Source organism: Eriocheir sinensis, chromosome 35, assembly GCF_024679095.1.
Source record: "Eriocheir sinensis breed Jianghai 21 chromosome 35, ASM2467909v1, whole genome shotgun sequence".
Taxonomy (NCBI): Eukaryota; Metazoa; Arthropoda; class Malacostraca; order Decapoda; family Varunidae; genus Eriocheir; species Eriocheir sinensis.
Genome location: NC_066543.1, coordinates 4,603,795 through 4,631,012, shown reverse-complemented (window position 1 = coordinate 4,631,012; position 27,218 = coordinate 4,603,795). Strand labels below are relative to the sequence as shown.

The 27,218-nt window shown below is 44.6% G+C and overlaps 1 protein-coding gene across 2 annotated transcripts in view; it reads right to left on the bottom strand.

The window, feature by feature from the left end:
- LOC127007293 (protein toll-like) overlaps positions 1–11,932 on the bottom strand; it is a 25,333-nt gene extending 13,401 nt beyond the window's left edge. For both annotated transcript variants that reach the window (XM_050878072.1, XM_050878071.1), the window contains exon 1: positions 11,221–11,932. The gene's annotated coding sequence lies outside the window, so the exon portion shown is untranslated. The remainder of the gene's footprint in view (positions 1–11,220) is intronic.
- Positions 11,933–27,218: the final 15,286 nt, after the last annotated feature.

Sequence of the window (27,218 nt, the reverse complement as noted above, 5' to 3'; positions counted from 1 at the left end):
TGTTGTGACTTTCGCCTGATTTTCTTTAACGTCGTATAAGTCTTTTTAACAACACTGGGGCTAATTTGTTTTTCTGACTCCTCTTTTAACCCCTTGACTGCGGATTTCCTACCAGAAGACATCACCAAGCTACAGGAGTGGAACAAAAAGTGGCTGCTACAGTTCAGTGAAGAAAAATGTAAAGTCTTGGACCTTGGGAGGGGATATCCAGTACACCAATACCATATGAGAAACACTCCACTATCCACCATAGAGGCAGAGAAAGACATGGGACTATTATTACCACTGAGAGCCAAATCCGTGCCAATCGCAGCGGACGGGTTAAGGCTTAGTTAGTTGGTTGTGTTGATTTTTTTTTATATAACTTTTTACGACTGAGTTTGTAATACGTCGACTTAACTCTGTGACAATCCTACACTTCAATTTTTGGATCGTTTTTTTCAAGGCGTAGTTAGTTTTTTTTATGTAACTTTTCACGACATTGAGTTCGTAATGTGTCAACTCAACTCTGAAAATCCAACACTTCAAACTAACTGTCCCCCCAAAATGGAATTAAAAAGCCAAACTACCTACATGACTTGATAAATACTATAATACGACGCTTCCTGACCTACAAATCATGCTCTGTGGGACATCAACGGGATCAAGGAAGCGGGAAACTAGACTCGTGAACAGTATTCCCCCGTACACAGACTTTTTCCGGGATATACGCTTACTTCATACCGATGCGGGGGCCCGGAAGATTAAGATGCACTAACATCCCGAGGACATCCCAAGGCAAGGCGGGAGTAAAGTTCACGGCTGGGTTGTGTCATTTGTCTGTGGCCACCGTTGCCAGATTATCGTACTCAGAGCATAGTATTTACCGGTTTCTGACGCCTTTACTATTGCCAAGAAACATCAGGATCTAACTCTTTTAATGATAACTATAAATGAGTTTTGTTTGTTGTTTACTTGCAACAATAAACTATCAATCAATCAGTCAATCTTCTAGCCCACTCCTCTCTGCCTATTCCCTATTCTAGACTGGTGCGGCGCTGTGGCCAAACTGTGTTCTGAAGGCTGTAGTGTCGTTATTTGCAGATTTTTGGGGTCTTACTTAATTTTTTTGGGGGGTTGATAATATAGTAAGTTGGAGCCCCTGAGAGAAAAAAAATGCGAAAGCTGCACCCGGCAACATTCACACCACTGACGAAATAATATCAAAGGGCTGCAAATAATATTAAACATGACTTCTCCACCTTGCCCAGCACACGGAGGCGACGCTCTTCACCCCCTCAAGACATAATAAATAAAAGCACAAATAATGTCGGATGAAAAAAAAAATATTAACACCCATCCCGAGACGAAAAAATGAGCAAGTTATATTTTCCTTGTTTATTTTCGGTTTATAAAAAAGTAAACTCAAAAATGGATAATAATTGAGAAAAAAAGGAAAACACAAATAATATCGGATGAAAAAAAAATATTAACATCCATCCCGAGATTAGGAAAAAAAAATGAGCAAGTTATATTTTCCTAGTTTATTTTCGGTTTAAAAAAAAAAGTAAATAATTGAGAAAAAAAGGAAGTACCGGACTCAAACAATAATTTCGCTGTCTGTCATCTTCTTGCTCGGGAATCAGTGAATAATTATACAGTACAAATAAAAAAGAGTAATAGAACAAACGCTTCAGATTAAGACATGACCAACGTCCGGCAGCTTGGTCACTCGGCAGGAAGTCTTGGCCCCATGATAATATGCAGACGAGAGAGTGTGTGTGTGTGTGTGTGTGTGTGTGTGTGTGTGTGTGTGTGCGCGGTGTGTGTGTGTGTGTGTGTGTGTGTGTGTGACTATTCATATGCATAACAGTGCTTGCCTCGCCTTCCCGCCTTCGTGTGGTAGAAAGACGAATGAGTTCAGCCCCAACGCCTGTATTTTAAAAAGTCGTATTAGTCTTCATCAACACTTATGAGGCTGAGTTGACTTTTATGAACCCGTATTTCAAGGCGTGCATGTTAGTTGCGTTTCTCGATTTTCTCTTTGCATAAGTTTTTACGACCGAGTTTGTAATATGTCGACTTAACTATGTGAAAATCCAACACTCCTAACTTACTCCGTCCCTGCATTGGAAGTAAAAAGCCAAACTAGCCACATAACTTGAATACCAGTACGACGTTTAAAAAAGCTGCCCCTAGAACAGTTGAAGGCAAGCTTAACAACGCCCATCAGCTCGTGTATGAACCTCAGACTCAACCTACACTCAAGACGCGGTGTTTGTCTTCCTCCTAACCCTTGTAATGGCTAGCGGGAAACGCCTGGGTCGTATATAACAGCTTTCAGGGGCTCCGGTTGCTATAACACGATAAACTGATGCTGTAATCCCCGAAGTCTGGACACTCAGGTATGATTTAGAATAACTTAAAGTACGGACGTGTATCTACTGGCATTGCTCTCTAATGTTTGGTGATCGGAATGTCGGATGTCCCTCTGGTCCTTTGTCCTGGTTGTCTCAAGGCTCTATGCGACGGAGATGAGCATTGAGGCCACGCGCAGCTTTAGCGTATGACCCTAACTTTACCTTTAATGTGTATCGCTAACAAAGTCTGTTGTGAGTCCTTTCTTAACCTGGTAGCAGCGACGGGGCAAATTTGTGGCTTTACCGTGGACCAGCGACAGGCCAAATTTTTGCCACGATACAACCCCCCCAAAATAGATGATGCATAAACAGATCACCAATGGGTTGATCTATATTATGAAATGGTTTGCCTGAGTGGTGATTTTTTCTCATTATTCTCGCTTAGAGGGGCCTTTAAGAAACATGATCCCCGCAGCTACCGGGTTAAACGCTTTCGGTTCTCACAACTGGAGCATCGAGGCCACGCGCATCTTTAGCGTATGACCCTAACTTTACCTTTAATGTATTTCGTTAACAAAGTCTGTCGTGAGTCCTTTCTTAAACGTTTTCATTCCTCACAACAATTGTTTCCAAAAGCCTCAAAGGAGAATACTGGTCAGGTTTTCGTGACTGTTTTCCACATTCATGGTGCAGAAAAAGCCTTATCAAACAATCACCAGGCTCATAAAACTACCCATGGCAACACTAGCACGTGACGGCGTGAAGCTGTTGGAGTCTACACGTAACCTCGCTGAGCTGCCGTCACCGTCACCGCCACCTGCCGGATGAGCCTTCCTTTCGGCATCCTACGGAAGGGTGACACATCGTAACCTTCACTTGGACAAACATCACGCAGGCCACGGAGCACTAACAGCGAGTCCGTCCATATCATCCCCTCGATCAGTTTTCCTGCAACCAATAGTTTTTGCTTCGGCCACTAGGGCAGCCTGGGTAGCAGAGCAGGTCACGACTTCTGATGTGATAGTCGTGGGTGCCCATATTAAGTCCACTGGACCTCAAATGTTTGATCTAGGTGCCTTCTGAATCTACGTTTTCCACTGGAAGATGTTTTTTTTTCATATCCTGCCACCACCACCTCCACCTCCATTCCCGCCGCTTGACCACCATCATACACAGGATGGAGCTTCCGCCGCAGAGGCTGTGGTGACTCGTGACCTTAAGGACAAGCCTCTCAACCACACACGCTGATAGTGACTACGCTGTGGTATCGTAGACCCAGAGGTTTGCGTCTTCACAAAGATCTACAATGCTAATGACTGAGATAATAAGGAACAATTTAACCATAACATGAAATTCAAACTCTCAACACATATTACCGAGGCACAGTACCTGTCTGCCTGTCGGCGGGACTTGCTTTGCGTCTGAACAGGTGCAGCCAGACAGTATACAGCCAGCAGCCCGAGTACTCAACTATCCACTTTTCCTCTCATGTAGCTCGGCGAATGGGTACATCCCTGGGGAAACACGCGGCAGGGCCACGGGCACGGCGCCAAACTGCCTTCACCCGGATGGAAGGGAGCGGTGCAGAGAAAGTCGGTCTCAGCGCACGGTCCTCTCCTCAGCCTTATATAGATTTGTTATGGTGTACTTTGAGTATCAAACCTTGACGCACCATATACAGAAGTTCCTCTCTGACTCGCATAACAGGGATCCTTTCCTGATAGCAAGGGTTGGAACTATTGGCAGCATCGGAGGAGCACCGCAGGGCAGGGCACTTCTTCACTTTCCCTTCTAACTTTCTACTTTCTAAGACCTTGAAGATGCCGGATGCTGGATTACGTGAACCCGAACGAAATAAGTGACATCAAAGCATCAACATCAACAACAACAACAATAACAACAACAACAACCATCCAGCAAGTAAACAGTCATGCTACAAGGCAGTAAGATCAGCGCGCCCGAAGATGAAAGTCACTCCTGGCCGCACATGAGTCCGCCACTCGTGCTGGGTTTTCCCGTGCGTACGCTGGGATGCCCAACAAACGTTTCTCTCCACGCAGCGAGGGAAGGGACGGAGCGAGGAGCGAGATGTTACTGGGTGGAGGGTGAAGGTCTCATCTCATGATCGCAACTGGAATCAGAGTGACCATCGCTAAAACAGAGAAATCATGTATATTTCTCATATTTACAAGGCGTGCCTCCTATAAACATGCCATATCATCGCTAGTGAATGTTCCAGTTTGTCAGCTATACCATGCTTAACATATTAGAAACTCGAACTTTAATTATACTATACCGATGCGAAAAACATGTATGCTAACAGTGCGTCTTCAAACTTTTCTTTAATGCGACCGTTTTATTTACCCTTAACCATTACGACTTTACGAGCAATTGTAAAGTCTTGACAGTACTAAAAGCATCGTACAGTTCCTGCCATCCGCTATTTAGTATTCTATTTGTGAAAAAGTGGCGACACTATAAGTGGTAATCCCTCGCGACTCAAGAGGGAGCGACGCGTGCAATGAAGAGAAGGCGCCGCGGTCGGTCGTGCTGCCGTGCCAGGATACGGAACAGGACGTGTGTTGCGTGCCGCTCATGTGCCGCACAAAAAAACACACGACCGCTGATCACCTGCCACTGGCCTGTCACCGCTCCAGGACACGCAAGGTGCACGGGTTGGGGCGTCCGTCTCTCTCTCTCTCTCTCTCTCTCTCTCTCTCTCTCTCTCTCTCTCTCTGAATCAAATTATTAAAACACTTTAGATTCTCTCTCTCTCTCTCTCTCTCTCTCTCTCTCTCTCTCTCTCTCTCTCTCTCTCTCTCTCTTTATGAATCAAATTATTAAAACACTTTAGATCCTCTCTCTCTCTCTCTCTCTCTCTCTCTCTCTCTCTCTCTCTCTCTCTCTCTCTCTCTCTCTCTCTCTCTCTCTTTATGAATCAAATTATTAAAATACTTTAGATTCTCTCTCTCTCTCTCTCTCTCTCTCTCTCTCTCTCTCTCTCTCTCTCTCTCTCTCTTTATGAATCAAATTATTAAAACACTTCGGATCGTATTCTTAAAACATTTCAGCACCCAAGGACACATATTTGACACGGTTTTCGGAAGAGTTTTGGGCATTTCCAGGGGTAGTTTGACCAGCGTTACCAGCTCACCTAACCCACCCCATTACATTATCCGTATTTTTGACACTTCTGACGCATAACTACCACAAAAGGACATCAGTAACTAACCATTATAACGAGAACTATTAATTCATCTAGTTACTGAGGCGCAGGAGACGGTTTTTGGGTTAGAAATCGGTAAATATAATAGGCTAGGGGCGGGAAACTGGCAACACTGAGTTTGACCCTTCTTTTGTACCATGAGCCTAAAGAAACACTCCTGAGAACCCAACTGATCTCCTTTTTGGCCTTTGGAAATAGATGTGCAAGGCGGAAGCGTCTGAGAACACTGACCTTTGACTTATCCGATTTTAGTTTACCAGCGGCGCAATGGAGCACATGAGCGGGGTCCTTGTGGTGCTGATTGAGTTACAAGGAATTCATCATCATAGCTATCCATATACATCCCACGCTTCGCCTCAGACATATACACGATGAAATGCACCGACTCAAAATACCAACAGCAGGAAGAAAGGAAACATAACCACGGAGGGAACATAAGTATTTAATGAATGATGAGGTTTTGGTACTTCGTTTTTGAGTGTGTTAATCAGTCTCTCGGTCACCCATCCAGTTAGTCAGTCCGTTGAAGAGCACTTGTTATTTAAGTAAAGACGGGGAGGGTCAGTCTGCCATCAAGTTAATCAGTCAGTTTGTCAATCAGCGTGTCATAAAAATAATGAAGGGAGAGTTAGCACGCACCCACTAACCCTCACACATACGCCGCTGCTCTGTTCCTACATCTGGCAGCCTCTTAGCCTCTCCCTGCCTCCCTCCCCCGCCTGTGTATGTGTGTGATCAACAGGTTGCCATGTGACTCACGCGCTCACTCTCATGACCACCCGGCTCATGCACGCACAAAGACAAAAACAATATGACATGATCCATAGTAGAGAGAGAGAGAGAGAGAGAGAGAGAGAGGCGGAGACAGAGAGGAAAAGAAGTTCACAAGTCACGTAACGCCTTTCCACACCTCTGTCTTTGTTAAATGAGTCAGACACACTTACACCCACCACCCAGTACCTCCTGTTTGTTAATGAGTTTGTGGAAGGAGTGGAACGTCCTTAGTGTGTCCGTGTACTGTGACTGGGTTGGGCTTGAGAGGGCTAGGCTAGTCAGCATGCTATGTTTTTCAATGGTAACTATAAAAAAAAATATCCATAGCTTAACCAGACCCCGAAGACACTGAAGAAAAAGAAGAAGAGGAAGAAGTAGAAGATGAAGTAGAAGAAGAAGAAGGAGAAGAAGAAGAAAAAGATCGCAGTAGAAGATGAGGTACCGTAGAAGATGATGATGAAGTAGAAGAAAAAGGAGAAGTAAAAATCGAAGTAGAAGATGAAGTAGAAAAAGAAATGATAAAGAAGATGAAGAAAAAGAAGATAAAGAAAAGATGATGAAGATGGGGAAGAAAAATATAAAGAAGAAAAGAGGAATAGTCGTGTGAGATACACATATTTTCTTCAGCAGGTATATAGGAAAAAAAAAAAATACATCAAACAATAATTATATAAAACAGAGAACGCGACGATGATGATGACGATGATGGCAATGGTAGTGATAACAATAACAATATAAACAACAACAACAACACCACCATATAACATTGCATAACGCTTGAAAAAAAAAAAGTCAGCTCGTTCTTGTACGTGAGGCATGACTTGCGTTTGTGTGTCCTTGTCCTTGTCCTTGAGCTGCCATTAGGGGACGAACCACCAGTGTCCACCACGGTCAAGGACACATACGGACAGCTACTCACACTATAATATAACGCCTGATTCTTTAACATCGTATTAGTCTTTCTTTATTGTTTCAGCAAGGGAGGAAGCTCAAGGGGGAAAACAAAAGAACATCAGAAAAGGTCCACTAGAAGCTGCTCCGTACGAAAGAAAAAAGAACCCGAGGCCAGAAGAGGTTAATTTCGGGTGAAGAGGTGTCTTGATACCCTCCTCTTGCAAGAATAAAGTCTGTTCTCTCTATCCTCGACCAGTTTTCCAAGGTCTGGGTTTTTATGCTTTTGTTATATCGCTTTTTACGAGTGAGTTTGTACTAATATGTCGATTTAACTGTGAAAATCTAACACTCATAGCTAACTACGTCCCAATAATGAGATGAAAAAAATGCCACACTAGCCGCGCAACCGTTAAAAAATGCTGATAGCTACCACGTTTTAAAAAAATGTCGCAAAAAATCGTGCTCGGGGAAAAACGTCCATAGCGCTAGTTTCCCTTGACTTGAAGAACGTAATAAGACACAGGGAGAGTAAACTTATTAAGGGATTACTGACGCGACACATGGAGGGTAAACTTTAGGGATTACTGACGCGACACATGGAGGGTAAACCTTAGGGATTACTGACGCGATACATGGAGGGTAAACTTTAGGGATTACTGACGCGATACATGGAGGGTAAACCTGAGGGATTACTGACGCGATACATGGAGGGTAAACTTTAGGGATTACTGACGCGACACATGGAGGGTAAACTTTAGGGATTACTGACGCGATACATGGAGGGTAAACTTTAGGGATTACTGACGCGACACATGGAGGGTAAACTTTAGGGATTACTGACGCGACACATGGAGGGTAAACTTTAGGGATTACTGACGCGATACATGGAGGGTAAACTTTAGGGATTACTGACGCGATACATGGAGGGTAAACTTTAGGGATTACTGACGCGACACATGAAGGGTAAACTTTAGGGATTACTGACGCGACACATGGAGGGTAAACTTTAGGGATTACTGACGCGACACATGAAGGGTAAACTTTAGGGATTACTGACGCGACACATGAAGGGTAAACTTTAGGGATTACTGACGCGACACATGGAGGGTAAACTTTAGGGATTACTGACGCGATACATGGAGGGTAAACTTTAGGGATTGCTGACGCGACACATGGAGGGTAAACTTTAGGGATTACTGACGTGACACATGGAGGGTAAACTTTAGGGATTACTGACGCGACACATGGAGGGTAAACTTTAGGGATTACTGACGTGACACATGGAGGGTAAACTTTAGGGATTACTGACGTGACACATGGAGGGTAAACTTTAGGGATTACTGACGCGATACATGGAGGGTAAACTTTAGGGATTACTGACGCGATACATGGAGGGTAAACTTTAGGGATTACTGACGCGATACATGGAGGGTAAACTTTACGGATTACTGACGCGATACATGGAGGGTAAACTTTAGGGATTACTGACGCGACACATGGAGGGTAAACTTTAGGGATTACTGACGCGACACATGGAGGGTAAACTTTAGGGATTGCTGACGCGACACATGGAGGGTAAACTTTAAGGGATTACTGACGCGACACATGGAGGGTAAACTTTAGGGATTACTGACGCGATACATGGAGGGTAAACTTTAGGGATTACTGACGTGACACATGGAGGGTAAACTTTAGGGATTACTGACGCGATACATGGAGGGTAAACTTTAGGGATTACTGACGCGACACATGGAGGGTAAACTTAAGGGATTACTGACGCGACACATGGAGGGTAAACTTTAGGGATTACTGACGCGACACATGGAGGGTAACCTTTAGGGATTACTGACGCGACACATGGAGGGTAAACTTTAGGGATTACTGACGTGACACATGGAGGGTAAACTTTAGGGATTACTGACGCGACACATGGAGGGTAAATTTTAGGGATTACTGACGCGATACATGGAGGGTAAACTTTAGGGATTACTGACGCGACACATGGAGGGTAAACTTTAGGGATTACTGACGCGATACATGGGGGTAAACTTTAGGGATTACTGACGCGACACATGGAGAGTAAACTTTAGGGATTACTGACGCGATACATGGAGGGTAAACTTTAGGGATTACTGACGCGATACATGGAGGGTAAACTTTAGGGATTGCTGACGCGATACATGGAGGGTAAACTTTAGGGATTACTGACGCGACACATGGAGGGTAAACTTTAGGGATTGCTGACGCGACACATGGAGGGTAAACTTTAGGGATTACTGACGCGATACATGGAGGGTAAACTTTAGGGATTACTGACGCGACACATGGAGGGTAAACTTTAGGGATTACTGACGCGATACATGGAGGGTAAACTTTAGGGATTACTGACGCGATACATGGAGGGTAAACTTTAGGGATTACTGACGCGACACATGGAGGGTAAACTTTAGGGATTGCTGACGCGACACATGGAGGGTAAACTTTAAGGGATTACTGACGCGATACATGGAGGGTAAACTTTAGGGATTACTGACGCGACACATGGAGGGTAAACTTTAGGGATTACTGACGCGATACATGGAGGGTAAATTTTAGGGATTGCTGACGCGACACATGGAGGGTAAACTTTAAGGGATTACTGACGCGACACATGGAGGGTAAACTTTAGGGATTGCTGACGCGACACATGGAGGGTAAACTTTAAGGGATTACTGACGCGACACATGGAGGGTAAACTTTAGGGATTGCTGACGCGACACATGAAGATACTAATGATAATAATAATAATAATAATAATAATAATAATAATAATAATAATAATAATAATAATAAATGTTCACTTTGGCGGTGCGGTCTAGCCTAATTTGTATGACTATATTCAGCTGAGTCTTCCCAGTGTTTTTAATTATTTATTTCAATGCATTATGAGGTAGCTAGTATTCAACCACATCAAGACGAGCGAGGTTGCTGCAAAATTTGAGGGAATATTTTTAGTTGAGTCTGTTTAACCAGTATGTTTAGGTGTTTCAATGTACATATTTTGCTGAAGACGACCTGTTTGCTGCAAAATTTGAGAGAATATTCTTAGTTAAGTTTGTTTTACTAGTCTGCTTAGGTGTTTCAATGTATATGTTTGCTCAAGACGACGTGTTTGCTGCAAAATTTGAGGGAATATTTTTTAGTTTAGTTTGTTTTACCAGTCTGCTTAGGTGTTTCAATGTTATTATTATTTTTTTTTACAGCTAAGGAATAAGCTCAAGGGCAACAAAAAAACAGGTGTAAAAAAAAGCTAATTGCCGTTCCCACAAAGACAAAAGTGAAAAGTGGCCAAAAGAGAGGTCTATTTTGGGTTTAAAGAGTCGTTTTAAGTTTGCTCAAGACGACGTGTTTGCTGCATAATTTGAGGGAATAGCTTTGATGCAAGTTTGTTTTACCATTGTGCTTGGGTGTTTCAAAGTCTACGTTTTGCCCAGTATCCAACAACCCGAAGATTTGCATGTCCGCTTCAAAATGTATGGTCCACAAGCAGAGCGAGTGCACGTCTCGGTAACCCCAAATCTGGCACCTGATGGGCGGGGCTAACCACCTGCCAGCCTACCTGTTGACTTGACGGCTGGCTGATCAACTGACTCACTTACTTAACTTTTATTTTCTTTTGCTGACTGACTGACTGATTAACTTACTTCACTGCCTTATTTAGGTGACTGATTATTATTATTATTATTATTATTATTATTATTATTATTATGGTTATCCTTACTATTCCGCTTCCTTTTCCTCCTTTTGCTACTTCTGCTACTATTACTGCCTCTATCTTTACTACTACTACTACTACTACTACTACTACTACTACTACTACTACTACTACTACTACTACTACTGCTTCTACTACTACTACTATTACTACTACTGCCGATGATGATAGTACCAATAATAATAATAACAATACATGCACAAAAAAAAACTGTTTCCCGGTTGATTACTCACACTCGCGCGTCTGTGAATGAACGTGGACCAGCCAGCAAGAAGTTTCGCGTGGTGGCCTAGAGTAGGAAATCCCCCACTACAGCCTCACACGCCGACCCAGCACGTCACGCCTGTCCTGGCCTTGAGGCGCTGCTTGTGTCTTTCTTCCGGGAGCCTGCTGGTCTGGTCTGGAGGTCTGGCACTGTCCTTAGGCTTGGAGGGAGGCTTGGAGCAGGTGGGTGGGTGGGTCTGTCTTTGTCTGGGTGTCAGGTGGAATGCTGGCTTAGGACTCGCGTTCGTGTTAGTGAATCCTGTCCCTCTCTTTTAAGTCTCTCGGCCTATACGGCATATACACTCGCCTTCCACATAAACAGTTTTGGTTATTCAGTATATGTTCACTAATCAGAATCAATTGGGAGGGTAGGAGGGACCGGGTCAAGGAGAGGGGGGGGCTGTCTAGGCACGGTGCATACACGGAGGAGGGAGGGTCACTGTGGTCACACACTGCTATACAAACAAATGCATCACACGGCCTTAGATCAGTTTTCACTCCTGTACAGCATCACAACATCTTCCCAGGAATGTCTTCAGCGCGATGCGGGAACTTTAGCACTTGTTTCTCTTGTCATTGAGGTACCAGGGCACAGTGAGGCTGAGGACAAGTAGGGTTTGAGGGAGCATATTAACGTACATAACCCACCTCTTTCTCGTTACTGACTGGCTGAGGCGAGCGTCATGGTGAGTGGGGAACCCGCCTCACAGCAACCCTTTCCGAGAGACCCAGTTGCCGAAGGTTGTCATATTGTGTAACTGTGGCGAGTTGTATTACTATTGAGATGGTTCCTTTTTTGTCCCCATTGTTTTTTTTGGCTTTTGCTGTGCTCTCTCTCTCTCTCTCTCTCTCTCTCTCTCTCTCTCTCTCTCTCTCTCTCTGTGTGTGTGTGTGTGTGTGTGTGTGTGTGTGTGTGTGTGTGTGTGTGTGTGTGTGTTTATACGCCCCTTTTCCCTGGCTCGCCTTCGCTTTGTTTGTTTATTTTTGTTTGTTTGTTTCATTGTTGATTAGTGTGTGTGTGTGTGTGTGTGTGTGTGCACCACCTCTCTTGCCTCCTCTTTAATTGTTTGTTTGTGGTTTTGTTTGTAGTGTGCATATGTTTGTTTGTCTTATATTTTGCCTGCCTGTCTGTCTGTATGAATGTTTATTTAGGTGTGTGTTCATATGCGCTTTCAAACACGCCTTTCTCCCTCTCTCTATTTATATATCTATCTCTATCTGTGTGTGTGTGTGTGTGTGTGTGTGTGTGTGTGTGTGTGTTTCAGTACAGTAGGCTCGTTCAAGGATATCCCTCCTGATCATCACCCCCTTGAGGCAGGCATCCGCAAGGTATCGACGGAATAAACCTCCTCTACGGCTTGCATTTTCTTAACCTTCTCCAAGTTGAGGATAGACCAGACACCGACCGGCGCCTCGTGTGTGTGTGTGTGTGTGTGTGTGTGTGTTGCTGATTTCTCTTCGTCATTTCCTATCACATTTTATTTTTGTCTCTCTTTATCTCTCCTGCAATCTTTTCCTCCTGTACATTCTCGTTATTTTGTCTGTTATGTCATCAGTCAGTCAGGAAGTTAGTCGTTGTATTTGTCTGTCTTTCTGTCTGTCTGTCTGTCTTTCTTTGTCTCTCTCCGCTACTCCTTTTGTCTGTTATCACTATAGAATGCCTTATTTTATGACATCTCCCACCTCCCCTTCTCTCTCTCTCTCTCTCTCTCTCTCTCTCTCTCTCTCTCTCTCTCTCTCTCTCTCTCTGACATTTATCAACTATTAACAGTGAGTCAGATTGGGAAGTGGGAGGTCGGGTATGTCTAGTTCAAAGGCCCAAGGTAAGTCGGGTCAAGTTGAATGTGATCGGGGTGTGTGTGGTTGAGTCTGGTCGGGTTGCTGAGTCGGGTATGCTGTGTGGTTGGGTGTGGCTTGGTCTGGTCGGGTTGCTGAGTCGGGTCCTGTCGGGTCGGGTGTGGTTGGGTCTGCTTTGGCTGTGGGTCGGGTCATGCTGTGTTGTTGAATATGGTTTGGTTTGGTCGGGCTGCTGAGTCGGGACATGCAGTGTGGTCGGGTCTAGTCGGGTGCTGAGGCGAATCATATCTGGTCGGGTGTAGTTGGGTCTCGTTTGGCTGTGAGTCGGGTCAAGCTGTGTGGTCGGGTCTGGTATTGTTTGGCTGGATCGGGTTTGGTTAGGCAAGGTCTGACGCAACACATCGACGGGGTGGGGGTGGGGTGGGGGGGGAACATGGATACTGTGTTGTCATGCGTGATTGACTTAGGGACTGGAATAGCTGATATGACTCCACCACCACCACCACCACTACCACCACCACTCCTCACCCACCACCATAGATAACCACCTACACACCCAGCCCAAAGTGTCAATCCCGGCCCAGAACATGAAGCAATATGAAAATGGTCGAAAAACGTGTGCCGTGTGCAGTTCTCCCACCGTCCATTCTCTTAAGTTTTCGTTCATTTGCTATGCTTTCGTTCATCAAGGGATCGATACTTTTTGGGGGGCGACTTACACCACAATCACCACCACCACCACCCACTCCAGAACGTGAAATAAACATGGATCAAACTCGTGCAATGTGTCAGTTATGCATCTCCCAACCACCAGCATAACCAATATTGCACCATGCATCAATTTACTAACACCAGTATGGAGTCTCTGACGTGGGCGAAACGTGAAGAGAACCTGTACAATGCGTCTCTATTGCTTTCTATTCTCGCTTTGTATTCGGCGTTGCGTTGCATTCCTGGCGCCAAGCAGAGTGTGAAGGCAGGAATGAATATGACTTGCACAACCTCCAACTCAGTATTACCTCTATCAACCCATTTTGCGCCTCATGTATACCATCGGACGGCAGGATGTATTTATGTATGCGATTGATGAGTTTTATTCGTGGGAAGTTCCGTGATGTTCCGTACAGCATTGATACGTGTTCGTGGCGCCTCCCTCTGTTTGCCGCCAGTCGTTTGGTGCATGGTGACTGCAGTGAGGGAGGGAGGAGAGGGTGCGGATGGAGGCAGAGGGGGGTGGGGGTGGGTGGGAGAAAGTAAGCAAGGATGGAGAGAGGGGAAGGTAAGGAAATAGATAAAACTGGGACGTCTGTAAGAGAAAGAACCCATAACCTCGGGGCACAGTTTCCCTTCCCCATGTTTCCCCAGGTACCCATTTATGCAGTGAGGGAGGGAGGAGAGGGTGCGGAGGGAGGCAGAGGGGGGTGGGGGTGGGTGGGAGAAACGTGAAGAGAACCTGTACAATGCGTCTCTGTTGCTTTCTATTCTCGCTTTGAAGAGAGAAAGTAAACAAGAATGAAGAGAGGGAAAGGTACGGAAATAGATCAAGTTGGGGCGTTTGTAAGAGTAAGGACCCATAACCTCGGGGCACTGTTTACCTTCCCCATGATTCCCCAGGTAGTACCCATTTATCGACCCGTCCGAAAGGTAGGATGGGGCTGGATGGGCTAAAACCGAACCCGTACCCGCATTTTCGAGCTTACCGCTACACCACGAAGGCGCATAACAGAAGGCAACCACGAAAGAGTGAAAGGAGATAAGGAGGAAGAATTGTGCCCGCATGTTCGTCACTTAAGGAAATAGATAACGGAATAGATCAAAGGGTTGTGTAGTAATTTCTTAGAGCATTGGAAGTCTCAAATTGGGGGTATACGGGTGGAGTTAGATGGAGTTTTCTTTCCTCTCCTTTCTTTCTTTCTTTCTTTCTTTCTTAGGAGGTGCCATGTGTGGACTGACTTGCCATTTGTAGTCTTAATATCCTTGTGTATAATTGTGTGAGGTTAGAGTAAACAGGAAAGAAGGGATTGAGGAACGAAAACAAGCAGGGAGGGAAGAAGATAGGAAGGGAGAAAAGACCACAAACAGGGAAGGAGGGAATGAGGAAGAGAGGGAGGGAAATGAGCAGGGAAGGAGAGAGGGAGGGAGGAAAAAAAGCAGATAAGGAAGGAGGGAGGTGAGAGTAAACAGGAACGAAAACAAGCAGGGAGGGAAGAACATAGGAAGGGAGAAAAGAGGACAGAGAGGGAAGGAGGGAAAATGGAGGGAGGGAAATAAGCAGGGGAGGAAGGAGAGAGGGAGGAAAAAAAGCAGATAAGGAGGAGGAGGGAGGGAAAACAAAACAGAAGCAGAGAAGGAGGGAAGGAGGGAGGCATAATACTCAATCAGGAAAAGAGAGAGGAAGGAAGAACAGAAAACGATTAAGAAAGGAGGTAAAAAAAAAAGAAGAGAAGGAGGGAGGGAGGAAGACAAGAAAGGAAGCAAGGAGGGAGAAAGGGAAGAAAGAAAACGAGAAAGGAGGAAGGAAGAAAACAACAAAACAATCAGAGGAGGAGGGAGAAAGGGAGGAAGGAAGGGAGGGAAGAATAGCAGGGAGGGAGGGAGGGAGGAAAACTCATAATTACAGAGGAAGGAAAGAAGGGAGTGAGGGATGAAAACAAGCATAAGAGGAGGAGGAGGAGGAGGAAAGAAGAGAGAAGGAGAAACACAAACAAAGAAAACAATTACAATCAGAGAGAGAGAGAGAGAGAGAGAGAGAGAGAGAGAGAAGGAGGACAGTGAAGAGGGGGAGGGGAGAAGGAGGACAGTGCAGAGGGGGAGGGGAGAGGGGAGGGGTGACGCTAGTGTGTTCGTCACTTTCTCCAGCAGGAACGTCCGGAGCAGAGTGTGGTGGTGGTGGTGGTGGTGGTTGTGCCTGACTCACGCATGACTCACCAGACGCGGGGGTGGGGGGGTGGGGGGGAGTGGAGGTCATGTAGTCAGCGCGCGTGGTCAGGGTGCCGCGGTGCCGACGGGAACGCTGAAGGGGGAGCTGAAGGGGATTCTGAAGGGAGCTCTGAAGGGGACTCTGAAGGGAGCTCTGAAGGGGACTCTGAAGGGAGCTCTGAAGGGGACTCTGAAGGGAGCTCTGAAGGGGACTCTGAAGGGAGCTCTGAAGGGGACTCTGAAGGGAGCTCTGAAGGGGACTCTGAAGGGAGCTCTGAAGGGGACTCTGAAGGGGACGCTGTATGGGGCTCCGCTGCCTTATCTGGTTCGTTCGTTTGTTTTTTTATTTAGGCCTATTTACTCTTTGTTTTAGTTAGGAGTGACATGTTGTGGTCATTTCTCGATAATTTAGTTTTGACTGCCGCCTCGTCTGATCCGATTTGATGCGGTTTTTGTATTTATTTTGTTTTTCTTTCGCCTACATCCTCCTCTGTTTTTTTTTATTTATTTACTATTTTTTTTAGGAGTTACATGATGTGGCAACTTTTTAATGATTTACTTTCGACTGGCAACTTTTCTGATCCGATTTGATGCGGTTTTTGTATTTATTTTGTTTTTGTTTCGTCTACATCCTCCTCTGTATTTATTTATTAACTTTTTTTAGGTGTTACAATATTGTGGCCACTATTTAATGATTTACTTTCGATTGCCGCCTCGTCTGATCCGATTTGATGCGGTTTTTGTATTTATTTTGTTTTTGTTTCGTCTACATCCTCCTCTGTTTTTTATTTATTAACTTTTTTTAGGAGTTACAATATTGTGGCCACTATTTAATGATTTACTTTCGATTGCCGCCTCGTCTGATCCGATTTGATGCGGTTTTTGTATTTATTTTGTTTTTGTTTCGTCTACATCCTCCTCTGTTTTTTATTTATTAACTTTTTTTAGGAGTTACATGTTGTGGCCACTTCTCAATGATTTACTTTCAACTGCCGCCTCGTCTGATCTGATTTGTTGTGGTTTATATATTTTTCTCCGAGTTTCTCCCCGATCTATATGTATTTTGTAGGAGCTTCATGTTGTTGGCGTTTCCTTGATGATGTAATTTAGACTGCCGCCTCGTCTAATCCGATTTAATGTGATTTTTGTTTATCTTGCGTCGACTTCCTCATCTCTATTTTTATTTTTAAGAGCTACGTGTTGTTGGTATTTTCTTGATGTTTTTGTTTTGTTCCTGTCTGTCTCCTGTTCCATAAAGAGAATACACGGATATCTACGCACACAAATTTTCGAGGACATAGGAAAATATTTATACATCCCTACTCTCTCTCTCTCTCTCTCTCTCTCTCTCTCTCTCTCTCTCTCTCTCTCTCTCTCTCTCTCTCTCTCTCTCTCTCTCTCTCTCTCTCTCTCTCTCTCTCCAAGGCCGGACAGTAGTGCCACTTCAAAATGGTCGCGAAAAATTTATAACATATTCGAAATATTTTGTTTAAAGATACTTGATTCATTAAAGGATTCGATCTCAAGTTGTAGCTAGTCAGTGCTCGTAATTATCCCCCCTCCCCACTCCCCCCCCCCACCATCACCACGAGGACAGATAAAGAGGACAAGACAGGGAGGAGGAAGATATTTTTTTCCTTATGTAACGTTCAGTGAAATACTAATATAGACAAGTAGAGGTTCAGATCGATCACTGTGTTCGTTCGTAGCTTAGAGGTCCTACTTTCAATACCACTTTTTTTGTTTTTGTTTTCATTCCTGTGGTTTCATTTTCTGGTGGAATGATAAAAGAACAACAATCTCCTCCCTCCATCCTCCTTCCTTCTTCCATTCTTCTTCCCTCCCTTCCTCATGTTCCCCTCCCTCCTTCCGTTCCTCCCTCTTCTGGTGGAATAAAAAAAGAACAACAATTAAAAAGGAGTAAATAGAAAAGAAAAAAAATCATGTTAGTAAGTGAGCAGATGGATATATATATAACAAACTCACGTCATACCCTCCGCGGCTCTTTTCCAGCGCTTCAGTCCATCTCCTTTCGTAGTGAAAAAACAAGTAAGTAAATAAATAGAACACTCGCTGATTTGCTGTCCCCTTCCCTTCCCTTTTTCCGGCCCTCTTCCCTCTTGGTGCCCCCTTCCTGCCCCCTCCTTCCTGCGCCCCGTTCCGTTCCCCCCTCTGCGCTCCTCACCCTCTTTACCCCAAAATGTATTAAAAAAAAACACTCCCTCGCTGATTTGTCGTACCCTTCCCTTCCCTTTCTCCGGCCCTCTTCGCTCTTGGTCCCCCCTCCCTGTCCCCTCTTTCCTGCGCCCCCTTCCGTTCCCCCCTCTGCGCTCCTCACCCCCTTTACCCCAAAATGTATTAAAAAAAACACTCCCTTGCTATTTGTCATCCCCTTCCCTTCCCTTTCTCCGGCCCTCTTCCCTCTTGGTCCCCCCTCCCTGTCCTCTCTTTCCTGCGCCCCCTTTCGTTCCCCCCTCTGCGCTCCTCACCCCCTTTACCCCAAAATGTATTAAAAAATCACACCCTTGCTGATTTGTCATCTCCTTCCCTTCTCTCTCCGGCATTCCCCTCTTTCCCTCCTTCCTGTGTCCCCCTCCTAGTTACCCTTCCTTGTGTCCCGCTCCTTTGCCCCCCCTACTCCTGCCCCCCTCCCCTCGTGTCCCCCTCGGGCCGGCCTGCAGTGAGATCTCGGCCGGCGCGGGGGAAACACGGTACAGGCTAACGCGGGGCTGCTGAGTGCTGAGTTGGCCTGACGGTCTGCCTCCTGAAGTGACCTCGTGTGTGTGACTCTCCGCGTGTTCCTCCGAGTGGCTGTGATCTTCCTGAGGCGTGACTGACGTGGCCTGACCCTGAACTTGGCCTGGACTCGCTGACGCCTTGCAGATAGTGTCCAGTGGCCTTATGTGCTTGTGTCTGCATCATACGTTTAGAGTTTTGAGTGACGCGTGTCTGTAGCGAAGCGGCGTGGGTCAGTGTGGGCGTGTCATGGGCATGGGGGCGTGGTCGTGTGTCCTGAAGGGTCACTGGCGGGGTTCTGTTGCCTCCCGCTGGTGTCGTTTCGCCGGGTGGTGTCACGTGATCAAAACATTAGCGCCGGCGGGTACCTGTGGAGTGTTCGGAGGACAGACCACGTTGGGAGCCTCCTGGCCGGGAGTCTGTGTCAGGCGTGGTGGAAAAGTTGTGTAAATAATGAACCTGGAAAAAAAGTCTACGGCTTTATCCACACCGCGTTTGGTTAAAGTCATGACGGTGTGTACATCTTTTCCTTTTCTTTTGAGTTGATACTACGAGTTTGGTTTCATCGATTAATGCAGGGAACGTTTTCTGTCATCGTACAAGTCGTTCTCTTTGGTTGCTTGAAGGGGATACTGTACCATAAGTGAGAGACCCGCGGAATGCCTCTTAAATTTGAGTTCGGAGCCGCTGACCCAGAATCTTTCCGCGTCGTTTGAGGTGCAACAGTGATCATGTGTAGGTGGATGTAATTTATGAGAGTGGGATCAAGAGGAGAAGGTAAGGCGCGGAGAGTGTGAGGCTGGGAGGAGATGCGATTGGCAGTCTGAATTGCGCTAAGACAAAATTTAATAACAGAAACTATGAACCCGGGGAATTCCTCTTTAATTTGAGTTTGCCGATCAGTTCCACACACACACGACGCAGACTATTCCCTATGACCCATACTGTAATCCTTGCTTTCAGGTCAGACTAATAAGAAATACAGAAACATGACCTCATAAGTCTAAACAGGGAAAGTGAGGGGAAACAAAGCTATCCATTCACACCAAACACATCCACCATGAACTTTACGACGGTGCTATGGACGCTGGTGCTGGTGGCGCTGACGGTGCTGAAGGTGGTGTTTACGATCATCATCACCACCATCAAGACGATCCTGGTGAAGAACGACTGGCTATGGACGCAGGGATGGGCGATGGTGGCATCCATCGCGAGGCGGCTGGTGGCGTTGGTGGTTGATGGCGCCAACTGGGGACTCGCTAACATGACCACCACTCTACTGCACGACCTCTCCGCCTGCTGCTGCTACGCGTTCGGCTTCCTGGTGACGCTGCTGTCCAAGATGATGACGTTGACGCTCTGGTTCGTGAAATACCTCCTGAGCCGCTGTCGGGAGGCGTCCTTGGATCAGCGACAGGCTAACCTCACCGAGGGTACCCTGGCGGCAACGTCCTCACTCGAAGACCCTCACGCCGGCGACCACGACCTCCAACACGCCGATCCTCACTTCCCCTAACGTCAGTGGTGGGGGTGGTGGAGTGGTCGTGGTGCTGGTGGTGGTAGTCGTGGTAATGGCGGCTCTTCCTCTAACGCTGATGAGGGTGGTGGTGGTGCAGCGATGGTATTGGTGTTCGTCTTGCTGTTGCTGTTGGTGATGGTGGCGGCGGTGGTGGTTGTGCTAGTGATGATGGTGGTGGTGGGGGTCGTACTGGTGATGGTGCTTCCCCTTACGCTAGTGGCAGTCGTGGTGCTGTAGTGGTAATGGTGGTCGTGATGGTGGTGATTGGGATTGTAGGGGTCGTACTGGTGGCTCCTCTAACGCTAGTGGGAGTCGTGGTACTGTAGTGATGGTGGTGATGGTGGTGGTGGTGGTGGTCATAGGACTGGTATATCCCATTCAACCAACGTTAACCTCGAAAATAACCTCTGCAATACCAACCCACCAACCACCAAGAATATATCACCATTACCGGCAGTCACTGATCACACGCAGCTGAGTTGAAGTGCAGGAGGAGAAGGAGGAGGAGGTGGAAGAGGAGGAGGAGAAGGAGGAGGAGGAGGAGAAAGAGGAGGAGGAGGAGGAGGAGGAGGGTGACTTATGGATTGGCCAGTGAGAGATTTATCAACGGGGAAGTGGGCGGAGCTTAAAGTCGGAGCTAACGTGAACGGAGTATATGGTAATGATGCTTGGGAAGGGGAGGGAAGGGGGGAGGGGGGAGAATCATCATACACACGTCTTGGCTGTGAGAAGGAGCTTTGGATCCTGTTTATAAGTGTTTCGATCCTGTGTTGGTGTGGTCTGAGCTTCCTTGATTCTCCTCTACCGTTGTTTATTGTAGGAGTCTCTTTACTTGGTGTGGTCTCTCTCTCTCTCTCTCTCTCTCTCTCTCTCTCTCTCTCTCTCTCTCTCTCTCTCTCTCTCTCTCGTTTATCTATTTATCTATCTATCCTTTCCTCCCTCCATTCATTCTATTCTATTCTCACGTCATCTAGTCCTTCTATCTCTCACTTCATCCATCCATTTCTTTCTTTATTCTGCTGTTTTAATTACTCTCTTTCTTCCTTCTTTATCCATGCCTTCCTACCTCCTTATCTCTTTCCCTCTCTTCCTTCCTTCCTTCTGTTTCTTTTTCCTTCCTTCCTTTCTTCATCTGTCCCTTTCTCTTTTCTCCTCTCTCTATTCAGTTTTATCTCTCTTCCTTCTTTCTTTATCCACTGACCTATTTATCTCTTCGTTTTTTCTTTTATCCGTCCATCTCATAATTCTCTTCATTCTTTCATCCTCCTACTCTCTTCCTTCTCTCATTTGGTATTCCTACTCTTTATTCTTTTCTTTCTCTTCCCATCTTTCCCTTTCTTCCTTCTTCCATCCGTCCAATCCATAACTTTTCTTCTTTTTTTCATTTTCCTCTCTCTTGTTTTCTTCTCCTGTCATCCGTCCAGCTTTCTTTCTTCCTTCATCCGCTATCCACCTCCCCCTCTCTTCCTTCTTTCATTCGACATTCTTGCTATCTACTTTTCCTTCCTCCTTCCATCTTTATCTTTCTTCTCTCATCGGCCCATTCCATAACCTTTCTTCCTTCCCTCATCGGTACAACTCTTAATTCTTCATGCATATATTATTAGTTCAGGTGAGATAATTAACAGTCATTTCTTAACCTATTTACTCACATTTGAAGAGAGCGGTAACATTCTTCTTCCTCCTTCTTCTCCTCCTCTTCTTCTTCTGGTCGTCTCTCTTCTTTCCATTTTCTCTTTCCTTTCTCTGTTCCTTCGTTCATCCTTCCATTTTCTCGTTCTCTCTTTTTCATCCGTCCATCGTATATTGCCTCTCCCCTTTCTTTTATCCGTCCTTCTTTCTCTCCTTCGTTCCTTCCCTCTCTTCCTTACTCATCTCCCTCCTCGTGTTCTTCCCCTCCTCCTCCTCCTCCCTTCTTCCACTCTTCTTCCCTCCCTTCCTCGTGTTCCCCTTCCTTCCCTTCCTTCCTTACTCCTCTCCCTCCTCGTGTTCTTCCCCTCCTCCTTCCTTCTTCCACTCTTCTTCCCTCCCTTCCTCGTGTTCCCTTCCCTTCTTCCGTTCCTCCCTCTTCGTGTCCCTTTCCCTTCCTTCTTCCTTCCCTCCCTCCTTTCCTCCCTTCCCCGCTCCCTTGACAGGCGGCCAAACACGATTTCACTCCTTCGGGAACCGAACGTCAATCTGGGTAACCGTTTTCAATCTGGTCCGCGATGCTCTTTTTTTTTATGTCGCAGCCTTTCTTTTTTTTGTTTTCTGGTTTCTTTTTCTCTTCTTGCCTTAGAGATATATGGAGAGAGAACAAGTCGAAGAGAAAACTAATATTGCGATAGGAAAAAAAATAATGTGAAGTCGTTGATGTATGTTATTTCAGTATATGTGTTTTTTGGTGTTATTTATTTATTTTTCTCTCGCAACAAAATACAATGCCAAAAAAAAAAAGTCTGGGAGAAAATAATAAGAACATAAGAACGTAAGGAGTCTGCAAGAGGCCGGTGTGTTAGTTCAAAAAAATCCTAGTCGTTAATGTTATTTTTGTACATCTCAGCGTTTTTTTGTTATTTTTTCCGGCTACAAAATGCACACAAGGAAAAAAAGTCTAAGGGAAAAATAATGTGAGAGGGAAAAAATGTTTAGTCCGTGATGTTATTTTTGTATGTACGAACGTTTTCCTTTTTTCTTTCTTTTTCTCGCAACAAAATACACACGATGGAAACACGTCTACGAAAAAAAGAAACTAATGTGATATGGGTTTAAAAAAAAAGACTAGTCAGTGATATTATTTTTTTATATATATATCACCGTTATTTTTTTCGCAACAAAATAGACACGAAGGAAACACGTCTACGAAAAAGAAAAGAAACTAATGTGAAATGGGTAAAGAAACTAGTCAGTGATGTTATTTTTTTTATCCATATCGACGTTCTTTTTCCTCTGAACAAATTATACAATTGAAAAAAAAAGACTACGAGGAAATAATGTGATAAGAAAAGTGTCTAGTCAGCGATAGGGGTAAAAAAACAAGTCAGTGATGGTATTTTTTTATATATATATCAAGTTTTTTTTTTCTGAACAAATTATACATTGAAAGAAAAAAACTACGAGGAAACTAATGTGATAAGAAAAACTAGTCAGTGATACTATTTTTCTATAGACTAGCATTTCCTTTTTCTATTTTTTCATTTTTCGTATGAGACATCATGTACACAGTGAACATGAAAGTCTAAGAGAAGTCTAAGGAAAAGTAATGGGACAGAGAAAAAGTCTAAGAAAAAGTAATGTGGCAGAGAAAAAGTCTAAGAAAAAGTAATGTTAGAGAAAAAGTCTAAGAAAAAGTAATGTGGCAGAGAAAAAGTCTAAGAAAAAGTAATGTGGCAGAGAAAAAGTCTAAGAAAAAGTAATGTGGCAGAGAAAAAGTCTAAGAAAAAGTAATGTGGCAGAGAAAAAGTCTAAGAAAAAGTAATGTGGCAGAGAAAAAGTCTAAGAAAAAGTAATGTGGCAGAGAAAAAGTCTAAGAAAAAGTAATGTGGCAGAGAAAAAGTCTAAGAAAAAGTAATGTGGCAGAGAGAAAAGTAAGAAAAAGTAATGTGACAAAAAATATCTAATCATCGCTGCTATTTTTATGTACATCAATGTTTTAATCGTTTTTTCCTTTATATTTCTCGCAACTAAGTAGACAATGAAAATTAAGAGAGGAAACTAATGTGATAGGGAAAAAAAAGTCTAGTCAGTCAGTCAGTCAGTCGGTCAGTCAGCCAGTCAGTCAGTCAGCCAGTCGGTCAGTTATGCCGGCAGAGCACATCGGTGACTGACAGACTATATATCTTTGACCTTACAGGCGCTGGGGTGAAAACGTCATAGTGTGAGAGTAGGTGAGAGTGTGAGAGAGTGAGAACCTGAGAGTGAGAGAGTGAGAACATGAGAGTGTGAGAGAGTGAGAACTTGAGAGTGAGAGAGTGAGAACATGAGAGTGTGAGAGTGAGGTGAGAGTTTGAGAGAGTGAGAAGGAGAATGATTGAGTGAACAGGTGAGATTAGCGTGTAAGAGTGAGAAGATTGAAATGTGAGAGCAAAGTGTGAATATGAAAGAATGAAGAGGCGAGAGAGGATAGTATGAGAGTGAAGTGAGCGTGAGAGAGTAAGGTGTGAGTGTGAGAGAGTGAGAAGGAGAGTGATAGAGTGAACAGGTGAGATTGGCGTGTAAGAGTGAGAAGATTGGAGTGTGAGACCAAAGTATGAATGTGAAAGAATGAAGATGCGAGAGAGGAGAGTATGAGAGTGAAGTGAGCGTGAGAGAGCAAGGTGTAAGAGAGTGAGAAGCTGAGAAAGAGTGAGAGTGATTAAAAAAAAAAAAAAAGTAACCGACTGAATGCGAGAAAAAAAAAATGAGGCAGAAGTATTGGACATTACCAGGAAGAAAAAACAACAACATAAAACTTGAGAACTTAAGAAACAAACAAACAAACAAACAAACACCGAGGCAAAAGTAGAGGCCATTACGTGCTGGTCAGGATAAAAAAAATAAAAATAAAACCAAAATACAGAAGAAAGGGAAAGTTCCGAAGAAATAGTCCAGTGAGAGAGAGAGAGAGAGAGAGAGAGAGAGATATGAGGGTGAAAGATCATTACGTGTGTGTTATAATAAAAAAAAGAGAGAAAAAAAAGAGAGAGAGAGAGAGATAACTATAGAGGCCATTAGTTGCTGGTTAGGAAGAAAAGGAGAGAAAAAGAAAAAAAAGAAAAAGAAAACGTAAGAAAATAGTAACGGGAAAAGTTCTGAAAAAGTTTACCCATTCATTGATTTAGCTCCCGAAGTGAAAGAAACAAAACAAACTTGAGAGAGAGAGAAAACAACAACAACAACAGCAACAACAACAACAACAACAACAACAACAACAACAACAACAACAACAACACGAAGGCAGAAGTAGAGGCGGCCCGTTACTTGGTGGTTAGGAAATATAATAAAATAAAGATAAAACAAAAATAATAAAGAGAAAGGGAAAGTTCCGTCGAAGAAGAAAGTTGATAATTGAGTTCCCGAGGGCCGTGATGCGTAACAAACCTGGAGAAGAAGAAGAAGAAGAAGAAGAAGAAGAATAGAAAGTCGACGGTTTGAGAGGAGGAAGTCAATAGGATTCTGCACGTTCTGTCAACAAGAGAAAGACGAGCGCATTAAAACGTCGTGCATGCGGTGTCGTTCTCACTTCACTGCCAAAGACGTGTTCAGAATATAGGAAGGAAAGGTTGGAAGAGGAAGTCGAAAGAGGAAGGGAAAGAGAAAGTCGAAAGGATTCTTCAGATTAAGCAAACAAGAGATTTACGAGCGTTTAAAAGTCGTGTGGTGCTGACCTTCCTTTCTCTCTGCCAAAGACGTGTTCAGAGTGCAAGAAGGAAAGATAGGAAGAGGAAGTCGAAAGAGGAAGGGAAAGAGAAAGTCGAAAGGATTCTTCAGATTAAGCAAACAAGAGATTTACGAGCGTTTAAAAGTCGTGTGGTGCTGACCTTCCTTTCTCTCTGCCAAAGACGTGTTCAGAGTGCAAGAAGGAAAGATAGGAAGAGGAAGTCGAAAGAGAAAGGGAAAGAGGAAGTTGCAAGGATTCTTCAGATTCACCAAACAAGAGAATTATGGTCGTTAAAAAAGCCATGTGGTGTTACTCTTCCTTTCTTTCTCTCCTAAAGACGTGTTCAGAGTGTAAGAAGGAAAGATAGGAAGAGGAAGTCGGAAGAGGAAGGGAAAGAGGAAGTTGCAAGGATTCTTCAGATTCACCAAACAAGAGAATTATGGTCGTTAAAAAAGCCATGTGGTGTTACTCTTCCTTTCTTTCTCTCCTAAAGACGTGTTCAGAGTGTAAGAAGGAGAGATTGAAAGAGGAAAGGAAAGAGGAAGTCGAAAGGATTCTCCAGATTAAGCAAACAAGAGATTTACGAGCGTTTAAAAGTCGTGTGGTGCTGACCTTCCTTTCTCTCTCTCGCAAAGACGTGTTCAGAATGTAAGAAGTTGGAAGAGGAAAGGAAAGAGAAAGTCGAAAGGATTCTTCAGATTAAGCAAAGAAGAGATTTACGAGCGTTTAAAAGTCGTGTGGTGTCGCTCTTACTTCGTCTCTGCCAAAGACGTGTTCAGAATATAGGAAGGAAAGGCTGGAAGAGGAAGGGAAAGAGGAAGTCGTAAGGGTTCATCACATTCGGTAAACAAAAGAATTATTAAAGTTATAAAGTCATGCGGAGCTGTTCTTCCCTTCTTCTAGATAGGCTACGTGTTCAAACTGTAAGAAGGAAAAGTTAACTAGAATCTATACGCTCAAACAAAGACTTACTCCATGACGCACAAGACGAGGGTTAGTACGCGTCATATATAGCCACGTAGAGCTAGTTTTACCTCCCTACAGACAGACGCGATCGAAATGTTAGGAAGTCGACGCTTGGGGAAGAGGGAGGACGCGGGGAGGATTCTGCGCACTCGGTAAACAAGACCATGAGGGCATCTCCTTGTAGCAACCACTTGTGCTTCACTTCACGCTAATGTTATCTCTCGCTCTCTATCTTTCCTCTCCCTCTACTCCCTCTTCCTTTAATAGACACGCCTCTCCTTCTCCTTCCTCTTCTCCACCCTTCGCCCTTGTCCCTCCTTCCTCTCCTTCTTTCGCTCCTCCTTCCTTTCCTTCTTCCTCTGGTCTCTTTAACGCCCCTGCTCCCTCGTATCAGTATCTCCCCTTGTTTTTCTTTTCTTTTGCTATTTCTCTTCTTTATTCTCCTCTTGGTGTTGCTTCTGTTCTTTATCTTTCTCCTCTTCATCCTACCTCCTCTAGTCCTTCCCAGATTCTTCTTTTTTCTCTTTCTCTTCTACTTTGCCCTCCTTCTCCTCTTCCTCCATCTCCTCCTCCTCTTTTTCCTCTTCCTACTCCTTCTCCTTCTTAGCACCCTTCATCCTACCTCCTCTAGTCCTTCCCAGATAATTCTCCTTTTCTTTTTCTCCTCTTCCTCTATCCCTTCCTCCTCTTCC